This window comes from Lepus europaeus, chromosome 1, assembly GCF_033115175.1.
Source record: "Lepus europaeus isolate LE1 chromosome 1, mLepTim1.pri, whole genome shotgun sequence".
Classification (NCBI taxonomy): Eukaryota; Metazoa; Chordata; class Mammalia; order Lagomorpha; family Leporidae; genus Lepus; species Lepus europaeus.
Genome location: NC_084827.1, coordinates 135,361,033 through 135,371,376, shown reverse-complemented (window position 1 = coordinate 135,371,376; position 10,344 = coordinate 135,361,033).

Genomic DNA, 10,344 nt, shown 5'->3' with positions numbered 1-10,344 from the left:
AATGCCAGATTTCTCCACTATAAAGTCATTACTTCCTACTTCCCATAGTCTGCTATACTAAATCACTAAGCCAAGCCTACTCTCAAGACAGAGAGAGTTCTAGCTCCTTGAGTACATATATGAGTATACACTAAGTGGAATTCATTTGTTTTTTTTTCCCTCAAAGAAACCTTTTATTTAAGGAATACAAACTTCATGCACTTCCATAGTACAATTTTAGGAATATAGTGATTTTTTTCTCACCATACCCGCTCTCCTCCTCCTCCCTCTCCTATTCCCAGCTCCATTCTCCACTAAGACCTATTTTTGATTAATTTTATACACAGAACATCATCTATACCAAGTAAAAGTTGAACAAGCTACACAAAAAAAATACCAAAAAACAAAAATAAACAAGCAACTGTTCCTCAACAGTCAAGACAAGGGCTGTTCAAAATCATTGCATCTTGAAGTTAATTTCACTTCTTTTTTTTTTTTTAACTTAATTAATTTTAAAGAAGCACCCAAGAATGATACATTTTTTGGGAGCACTTAGACATAGTTATAATACAACTCTCTGAGGACAGAGGTCCTACATGGGAAGTTAGTGTACAGTGACTCCTGTTGTTAATTTAACAATTAACACTCTTATGTATGATGTCAGTGATCACCCAAGGCTCTTGACATGAGCTGCCTAGGCTATAGAAGCCTTTTGAATCCACAAACTCTGTCAGTATTTAGACAAGGCCATAAACAAAGTGGAAGTTCTCTCCTCCCTTCAGTGTACCTCCTTTGATGACCACTTCTTCCCACTGGGGTCTTATCCACTGAGGTCCTTCATGTAGGACGTTTTTTGCCATGGTGTCTTGGCTTCTCATGCCTGAAATGCTCTTATGGGCTTTTTAGCCAGACCAGAATGCCTTAAAGGCTGATTCTGAGGTCAAAGAGCTATTTAAAGTGATTGTCATTCTGTGAGTCTGCAGTGTGGACTGCTTCCCATGTTGGAGCATTCACTCCTTTTTAATTCTATCTATTCTTATTACCAGATCCATAATCATATCCTTCTTATCACTTTAACACTTAAGGTGGTATTTTTATCACACAGCTTTATCACACAAGTTTTTAAACTGTACTCTTAGGGCTGGTGCTGCAGCACAGGGGGTTAACGCCCTGGCCTGAAGCACCGGCATCCCATATGGGTGCTGGTTCGAGACCTGGCTGTTCTACTTCCAGTCCAGCTCTCTGCTATGGCCTGGGAAAGCAGTAGAAGATGGTCCATATCCTTGGGCCCCTGCACCCACATGGGAGACCCAGAAGAAGCTACTGGCTCCTGGCTTTGGATAGGAGCAGCTCCAGCCATTGTGGCCAATTGGGGAGTGAACCAGCAGATAGAAGATCTCTCTCTCTCTCTCTCTCTCTCTCTGTAACTCTGACTTTCAAATAAAATAAATAAATATTTTTTTAAAAAACTGTACCCTTAGAAGTAAGTCCATAAGAATATCTGCAGAACTATACAGCTTTACAGTTACAAACTTCATACACTTCATAATTACAACTTTAGGAACATGGTGATTCTTCCCACCATGCCCACCCTCCCACCCATACTCTCAACCTCTCTTCCTCACTCTCTTATTCCCACTCTTATTTTTTATTGAGATCTATTTCAATTGACTTTATACAAATATGTTTAACTCTATGCTAAGTAGAGTTCAACAAATATATATATATATATATATATATATATATATATATACACACATACACAAAATCTGTTCCTCAACAGTCAAGACAAGGGCTATTCAAGTCATTGCTTCTTAAAGTATAAATTCACTACTACAGATTGCCTTTTAGGTGTTCTATTAGTTATCACAGGTCAAGGGGAACATGGTATTTGTCCCTTTGAGACTGGCTTATTTCACTAAGTATGATGTTTTCTGTATCATCCATATTTTTGTAAATGACTGGATTTCATTTTTTTAAATGGAATTCATCTATAAGAAAGATTTTGGCCCTGCCTGTTTACTTACTGTTTATTCAATAATTTATGTCCATCTGTATATATCCATGTATATTTATTTTATACTTTGGGTTCTATTACCATACTATTTATTTTGTTATTCAAATTCTTCCAGCTCTTTTGGGCTGGATATGACCCCTTTATTCCTTTCCTCTTAAGTTTTGGGTCTCTTTAAACTATACAATTTATTCCATTATGAATATCATCTAGTCTCTTGGCTTTAAAATAGTATCTTCATGCTAGTGACTCCCAAATTTATAGCCCAGATTTCTCCCTGGAACTCTTTCTAGTTAAGAAATGGACAAATGACTTAAACAGGCATTTTTCAAGAGAGGAAATCCAAATGCCCAACTGATACATTAAAAAAAAAAGTGCTCAGGATCACCACCCATCAGGTAAATCCAAATCAAAACCACATGAGGATTCACCTCACCCCCATTAGAATGGCTCTCATACAGAAGTCAACAAACAACAAATGATAGTGAGGATGTGAGGGAAAAGTACCCTAATCCACTATTGTGGGAATATATACTTCCACAACCACTGTGGAAGACAGCTTGGGAGATCTCTCAGAAATCTGTGTATAGACCTTCCATACAACCCAGCCATCCCACTCCTGGGAATTTACCCAAGAAAAAATGAAATAGGCACATGAAAGAGTTATTTGTACCCCCATGTTTATTGCGGCTTATTCAAAATAGCTAAGATATGAAATAAACCCAAATGTCCATCAACTAAAGACTGGATAAAGAAATTATGGGATATGTGCACCATGGAATATTACACAGCAACAAACAAAATGAAATCCTGTCATTTACAACAAAATGGATGCAACTGGAAAACATTATACTTAGTGAAATAAACCAGTCCCAAAAGGACAAATACCATATGTTCTCCTTCATCTCTGGTAAGTAATAGAGCACCTAAAATCTATAGACGTGAAATTGATACTTTGAGATATGATAACTTTGAACAGCCCTTGTCTTAACTTCGAGGAACAGGTTTTTTTAATTCATACTTTGAACTCTTAGTATAATTATTCTTATGTGTAAAAAATTAATTGAAAATAGATCTTAGTAAAAAATAAGAATGGGAAGAGGAAGAAGCATGGAAGAGCATGTGGGAGGGCGGGTAGGTGGGAAAAATCACTCTGTCCCTAAAGTTGTATTTATGAAAGACATGAAGTTTGTATATCTTAAGTAAAAGGTTTGTGGAGAAAATTAAAAATAATAAAAATAAATGAATAAATGAATACAAGAAACCAAAATAAAAGGCCATGATAGCTGTGAAAGTTTGAAGTATGAATATTGACTGACTGTGATAAGTAGTGTCAATTTTTGCGGCCTGATAGTGTTTATGTTTTTAACTCCTATCTTTAGGGAATATCATTGATATTTAAAGATGAAATTATATGATGGAGCTGACACTGTGGTGTAGCAGGTAAAGCCACCACCTGTGGTGCCAGTATCCCATATGAGCACCGGTTCAAGACTTGGCTGCTCCACTTCTGATCCAGCTCTCTGTTATGGCCTGGGAGAGCAGTAGAAGATGGCCCAGGTCCTTGGGCCCCTGCACCCAATTGGGAAGATGCAGAGGAAGCCCCTGGCTTCGGATGGGCACAACTCTGCCATTGCTACCAACTGGGAGTGAACCAGCAGATGGAAGACCTCTCTCTCTGTCTCTCTCTCTCCTTTGTGTAACTCTGACTTTCAAATAAATAAATAAATCTTTTTTAAAAAAGGAAATTACATGATATATGATATTTCCTTCAAAACAAACAAGGGAGAAAAGTCATAGATGATGTGGGATTGCCTAGGGATCATTAGTGGATTTGGATATTGAGTACATGTTGGCTCATGAGATGATTCTGACTACTTTATGACTATCCAAAATTTTCATAACAAAATGGAAATTTTGTTTTATAAGTAAATAAAGCCCAAAGAGGAGACAGTATAGCCTGATTTAATTTTAAGAGTACAAATTTATGAGTCATCTGCCTAAATTCAAATTTTAGCTCTGTGGAGCAGATACCTTAGCAGACTCATTCTTAGTCTTCTAATCTGTAAATTAGAGAAAATAAAAACACTCAGCTCGGCTGGCGCCGTGGCTTAACAGGCTAATCCTCTGCCTTGCAGCACCGGCACACCGGGTTCTAGTCCCGGTTGGGGTGCCAGATTCTATCCCGGTTGCCCCTCTTCCAGGCCAACTCTCTGCTATGGCCAGAGAAGGCAGTGGAGGATGGCCCAAGTCCTTGGGCCCTGCACCCGCATGGGAGACCAGAAGAAGCACCTGGCTCCTGGCTTCGGACCAGCACGATGAGCCGGCCGCAGCGGCCATTGGAGGGTGAACCAACGGCGAAAAGGAAGACCTTTCTCTCTGTCTCTCTCTCTCACTATCCACTCTGCCTGTCAAAAAAATAAAATAAAATAAAATAAAATAAAATAAAATAAAATCACTCAGCTCATTGGCCTGTCATAAAGATGACTCTGCGATAAGCCCCCAAAGTAGGCAAACATAATGCCAATGACCGATTTCAGAAAATCCTGAGAGTATCAGTTCTGAATTTTCCCCATATTGTTTATCAAAATCTCAGCACAGGACATAACATTTTTAAAACTTCACCTGGAGATTTTGGTATGCTTGCTCCAGGGGCTCATGTTCCTGCAGAACCTGACTCAAGCAGTTTTATGGGGAAGGCCCCCGTGGCAAGCAGCCAAAAAGTCAGCAGCAGCTTGCTATGTGAGTGAGCCAGCTTGCACTGAATCATTCATCCCAGTTAAACCTTCACATGGTGCTGCCCAGGGAGTGAGTGACTCAGTCTCACGAGGGACTCTGGACCAGTATCATCCAGCCAAACCACCTTCCTGATGCACAAAAGTACTAAGTGTTGTGGGAGATAATACATGTGCATTGTTATTTAAAGCCACAAGAGTGTAGGGTAATTTGTGACACAACAATAGATACTAATACACACATAAAATATGTGAACATTAAAATTCATTGGAAAATGTGAGTTAAGCTTTAAATGCTATTCTGGTTGCATTGCATAATTCTCAGGAAAATCTTTTGGAATGAACTTCAAAGAAGTCCCTCTAGAAAATCAGAATTGGTCAGGGTTAATCTGTGGGCCAATTAGCACAGCACATTAAGTGTTGGCCCCCAAATCTTGCTTTCTTAGGATATATCATTCACTTGTTTGAAAACATAGTATATTTTTGAAAAATAAATATTTGATAAAAACATATCTAATGTAAAACACAAGATGGAATATAGATTGGCAGCAACAAACTGTTCCTTGTGACATATATATACATATATTTTTGGTTTGTGGTCAATTTTTTTTTTTCTCAAGTGATCCTGATATTTTTGTTGGAACCATCTGGCAATACTATTTCCAAACAGGCATTGAAAGTTCCAGTATGGAACATTGCATGGAGCTATGCAAATAAGGTCAGGGATAGTTAGAGCTATAAAAGATAATTGATGAAAACTTCAGTTGAACAGAAGGTCTTTCATTTGCTAAGTCCTATGCTAGCTGCTTGAAACAGAAAACTCAGTTAAGTGTAGATTTTAAGAAAACTGGAAGAGTCTGAGAAATCTTTTCAAGTATTAAAAGGTCGATACAAGGGACTGATCGATTCAAGACGCATAAGAAGACCACCGTGAAAATCATGGACCACAAGAGCTAGGTGGACCAGAGAAGCAGACAAAGGTCAAACAGGACTGATAAGACTTTCCAACTCAGAAGAGACTGTGGGTTCAGTTCACAGCATCACTCTTGCACTTTCTCTAATATAATTACAGCACTGAATGCTAAGTCAACTCAACTTCAATTAATGCTCATTCCATGGGGGTCACTTCTATCATTCCCAGTGCTTTTGATGACTCTATAAAGTGCACTTGCATAATATTATATGGGAAAATATGTAAGGATATATTTCAAGATGTTCATGGAAAGTTGTATTAAAAGATCAGTTTGTTTTGGTGCAAAAAATTTTTGAAATCCATGCATAGGTTTTACATAACACAGGTTTTCCACAAACTGTTTTGATCCTTGAGTGACACTATAGTTAAATTTTTAAACTTTTACAATTTGAAAAAGAGAGGACTATTTAATAGATGCACATAACCTAAACTTATGCAGTCCCCCTCTAGAGAGATACCCTGAGGAAAACCTTGAACATGTGCCTAAGAATACATAAAGCATACCCTTTGCTCTCTTCCTTGTAACAGGCAATATTAGTAATGTTAATGAGAGTTTATTTCATTGCTCTTCATGGCAGCTTTTGCCTACTTGTTTTGTTTAGTTTTCAAATTATCTTTAGATCCAATTTGCCTAGCTCTAGGTGGGGAATCCATTGGTATTTTAATAGTCTAGCTTTAAACATATGTATTACCTTGAGAGAACTGACATTTCTATGAGGTTAAGCTATTTTATCCTCAAACACATAGTATCTTTCCACTTGCTTATATTTGCTATTCTTTTTTGTTTTTATGGGTTTTTTTTCTCATAGAGTTTAGAGAGTCATCATCCCTTTCTCATTCTCAGACCATTGGTGTGGGAAAAGTTGAGCCTAATCTGATTGCTTGGGAAGAATGAGCACATGACCTGTATCCAGTCAAACAGAGTAACAGTGCTGGACTCGAGAATGGACACACATCCGCATCTTGACCAGCGAGCATCACTGTAAGAACTGCTTCTGGTTCCACAGGAGCATCTCTCGATGCTCTCTCTGCTGGCACTGCAAAGGTGGTAGAATATCAACCTTCAGCTGCTTGGAAAGAGCATAAATACATAGCCAACAACTAGAGAAACACAAGTCAACTGCTAGAGGGCATCAGATTCTTGGCAATTTTTGCAAACCAGGATCTAGCTCTGCCTGTTAATATGCCAAGATCAATATATTTACTTTCTCTGTTTAAGCCATTTCAAGGTGAATTTTTATTATTTATAACTGAAAGAGCCAGTATGACTGTTATTATTTTGGAATTCCATGTACAGCATGATTCCACTGTCATAGAGTCATTCCTGTCATCTACCTCAGGAACTTTCATCTCGCTTCAGAGTTAAGCTCTTTTTTTTTTTTTTTTAGGATTTATTTATTTGAAAGGCAGAGTTACAGAGAGAGAGAGAGGAGAGATTGAGGGAGAGAGAGATCTTCCATCCATTGATTCACTCTCCAAATGGCTGCAATGGCCAGGGCTAGGCCAGGCCAAAGCTAGGAGGCAGGAGCTTCTTCTGGGTCTCCCATGTGGGTGTAGGGGCCCAAGCACTTGGGCCATTCTCCGCTGCCTTCCCAAGCCATTAGCAGGGAGATGAATAGAAAGTGGAGCAGCTGGGACTCCAACCAGCACCCATACGGGATGCTGACGCTACAGGCAGAGGCATAACTTTCTATGCCACAGCTCCGGCCTCCCAGAGTAAAAGTCTTGAGATAGAAAAGGGACACATGGGAAAGGTTCAAGCCCTATTCTAACAGAGAGACCTCAGATTAGCAACCTACCCACATCATTCCAGAGTTTTCTGAAAATTCTTTTGCTTCTGCAGCTGGACAAGTGGGTCTGTGCTTAGGGCTATGCCATTAAAATTAGAGTAAGGATTTTTAGCTCGGAAAGAAATAGCCTCTTGAGATCTGTTTCTTTCCTCCCACTAGATGCTGCTCCATAGTGTAAGACTCTTGAGTGCAGCAGTCCTGACATGTCTGCCTTTTTTCTGAATACGAAGATCAGCCTCCTTGTTATTGCTTTACAAAGCAGAGATACACTTTGTAACAGATTAAACACATACAAAGGACAAAAGACAGGAAGCGGGAACCACTGTTTCTAAGCAGTTTTAAATATGTGCAACCAAAAGCTACAAGATCTCTTTAATATACCTGTCCTCAGTTCACATATTCTGCTGCTTAGTGCTGGAATCATAAAATGCAAAGATCCCGCAATACAACAAACGCAGCAAATGTGCAGAACACCATGTCACAGCAGGGGCCTCAGCGTATCACAGCATGTGGCTCTGCCTCTCAGTGATGGGAAAAGCCTGTCGCAGTCTGACTTTCCAGCTGATGCTGCAGCCTTCTTCCATCCTGGATAAGCAATTTCTGTTCTTTGATTTTCCTTGTTGATTTCAGACATGGTTAATACAAATCTGGCTCCATCTAGCCATCTGAAGTTTCTGGAGAAATGACATTTCCATCCTTGGAAATCTAAAATAAATTTGTAAATGTTCCTATCACGTTCTTATCACGTTATATATTCCTGCTATAATATGTGTATTGGCAAGTAATCGCCTTGTTTCTCTTCATCCATTCTAGAATGAAAGTTATATTTATATAACATGTACTCCACAAAATGTATCAGAATCTTAAGAAACTTTAATCACTGCTTCTATACATTTGTTTTATCTTTAATCTGTAAGCATTTATTAAGTACTCAACTTCTTGAATTCTACACTAGAATTCATTTTTTTCTCTCCACCCCCCACTTCATTTCTTTCTCTTTGTCATTTCCTTCCTTCCTTCTGCTTGTGAAATTTCCTTTGCCAAGCCCTGGATTAATTTTCTGTGTGAATGTACATATGTCTTGTGTTGATGCAATTAAATCAATCTGTTACAGTCACATTGACTTGGCCGTAGTTTTTGTTTACTGGGGAGTTTAGGATATCTCCATATACCTGCAGGAATGGTGGAGAAGATAAGCCAGGGTCCATTGCAACAGGCAAAGCAGAATTTCCTGAGAAAGAATTCATCCTAAGGGAAGAGTCAAGATGTAGCTATAGAGTTGGGAACCGTGAGTCCTAGATGAAAGGTAGGCAATGAAAGAGTGAAAAAATGCTGAAATTTTCAGAAGTTAGTGGGTCTGAACAGTTAGCATTGAAGCTACAAGTCTTAGCAGCATTGGAAGATGGCACCCTCCACCATGCCCATCTGACTGCTCTGGCCTGGACTTGGCTCAGACCCAGCTGACCCTTCTGACTCCCTGGCAGAAAAGTACTTGGTTACCAAAAGCCATCAAAAAGAAAAACTGACCATCACTGGACAGACATCCATGGACACTCACAGACGCATTTCCGTTTTGAGCCCCAGTGGCAACAGCAACCATCACAACATCCAGGGGGCAGAGGGAACTATCACCCAGTACTCAACATTAGAAGCTAGGAGGGATCAGATGGTGCCTGTCTTCCTAATTATTATTAACCCAGCATCTAGCACTGTACCAAACACAGAGGAGGCATACATTAAATATTTATTAGATGAATGAACTAGAAAATATCTACAGTACTGTTTCAACTGTAGGAATCAACTCCAAAGACTGTCTTTAAAAATGTATGAAGGCGATGTTTGTGAACACTTGTGAAATCAAGGTGACTGAGAACAGTCTCAAAGAGGCAGAACCAGCATTTGACTGTAAGTAGAATCCTAATCAAGTACATCAGGCTCACATTTGGGAGAAAAACCACATGACTAGAAGATGACGAGCCAAAGAAACAGGAGAAAAAAACAGAATGCTTGAGGAAGAAAATGTTGACAAATAACTGTGCAAGTGTTGCCCAGGGGAGAAGAAATTTTGATTCAACACTAACATGTTGAGTTTCTTGGCAACAGCATCCCTAGAGTATTTCAATGTATCCTCAGACAATTACTTGAATTAAATTACTCCTAAAGTTTGGGGTTCCTTGTTCACCAAACTTCTGCCAATCCAGGCATGCTTAACTCTAAAATGTGATGCCTTGGTCTATAGGAGACAAGCATCTGGGAGTTTCGGTAAAGCCAAGCTGCCCAAAGGGATGGCCCTCTCTCCGCACGCTGGTAACTGGGATTTCTGAATTTCTAATCTGCAGTGCTGAGAGCTATCTCTGCTCTGATGGTGGTGGCACTCCCAGGGTGAATGCCATGAGCTATGTAAATGGAGCATTGTCTAGCTAATCTTCCAGAACTGTCTTCTCTGCCCTGCCCTCTGCCTTTGCCAGCATCACCAAAGAAGAAAAATGGTCGACTTGAAAACCAGTGGTTTGAAGGAATACAAGAAAGACCCTGGAGTCTCCCAGAAATGTATGGAGAATTTTTTTTTTTAATTCTGGATTTTTCTACTGAGCAAATAGAAGCAGAAAAAAGAAACGACTTTGTGTCTGTCACTGTGACTCTATTTTATTTGGGGCCAGTGTTTTCCAGAGACATCATATTTATCACAAATATGATGCCATCCAAAGTCACCTACTAATTGTTTCTGTGTGTCCCAAGTCATCAGTCACCTCCAACTTACCTGGCTCATCTTGCTCATTGGTTGTCTTTGTGCCTATGAAGTATTTCACATTGTAGACTCCCAGCTCTTCCTGGCAACTTCTTCCTCATCAA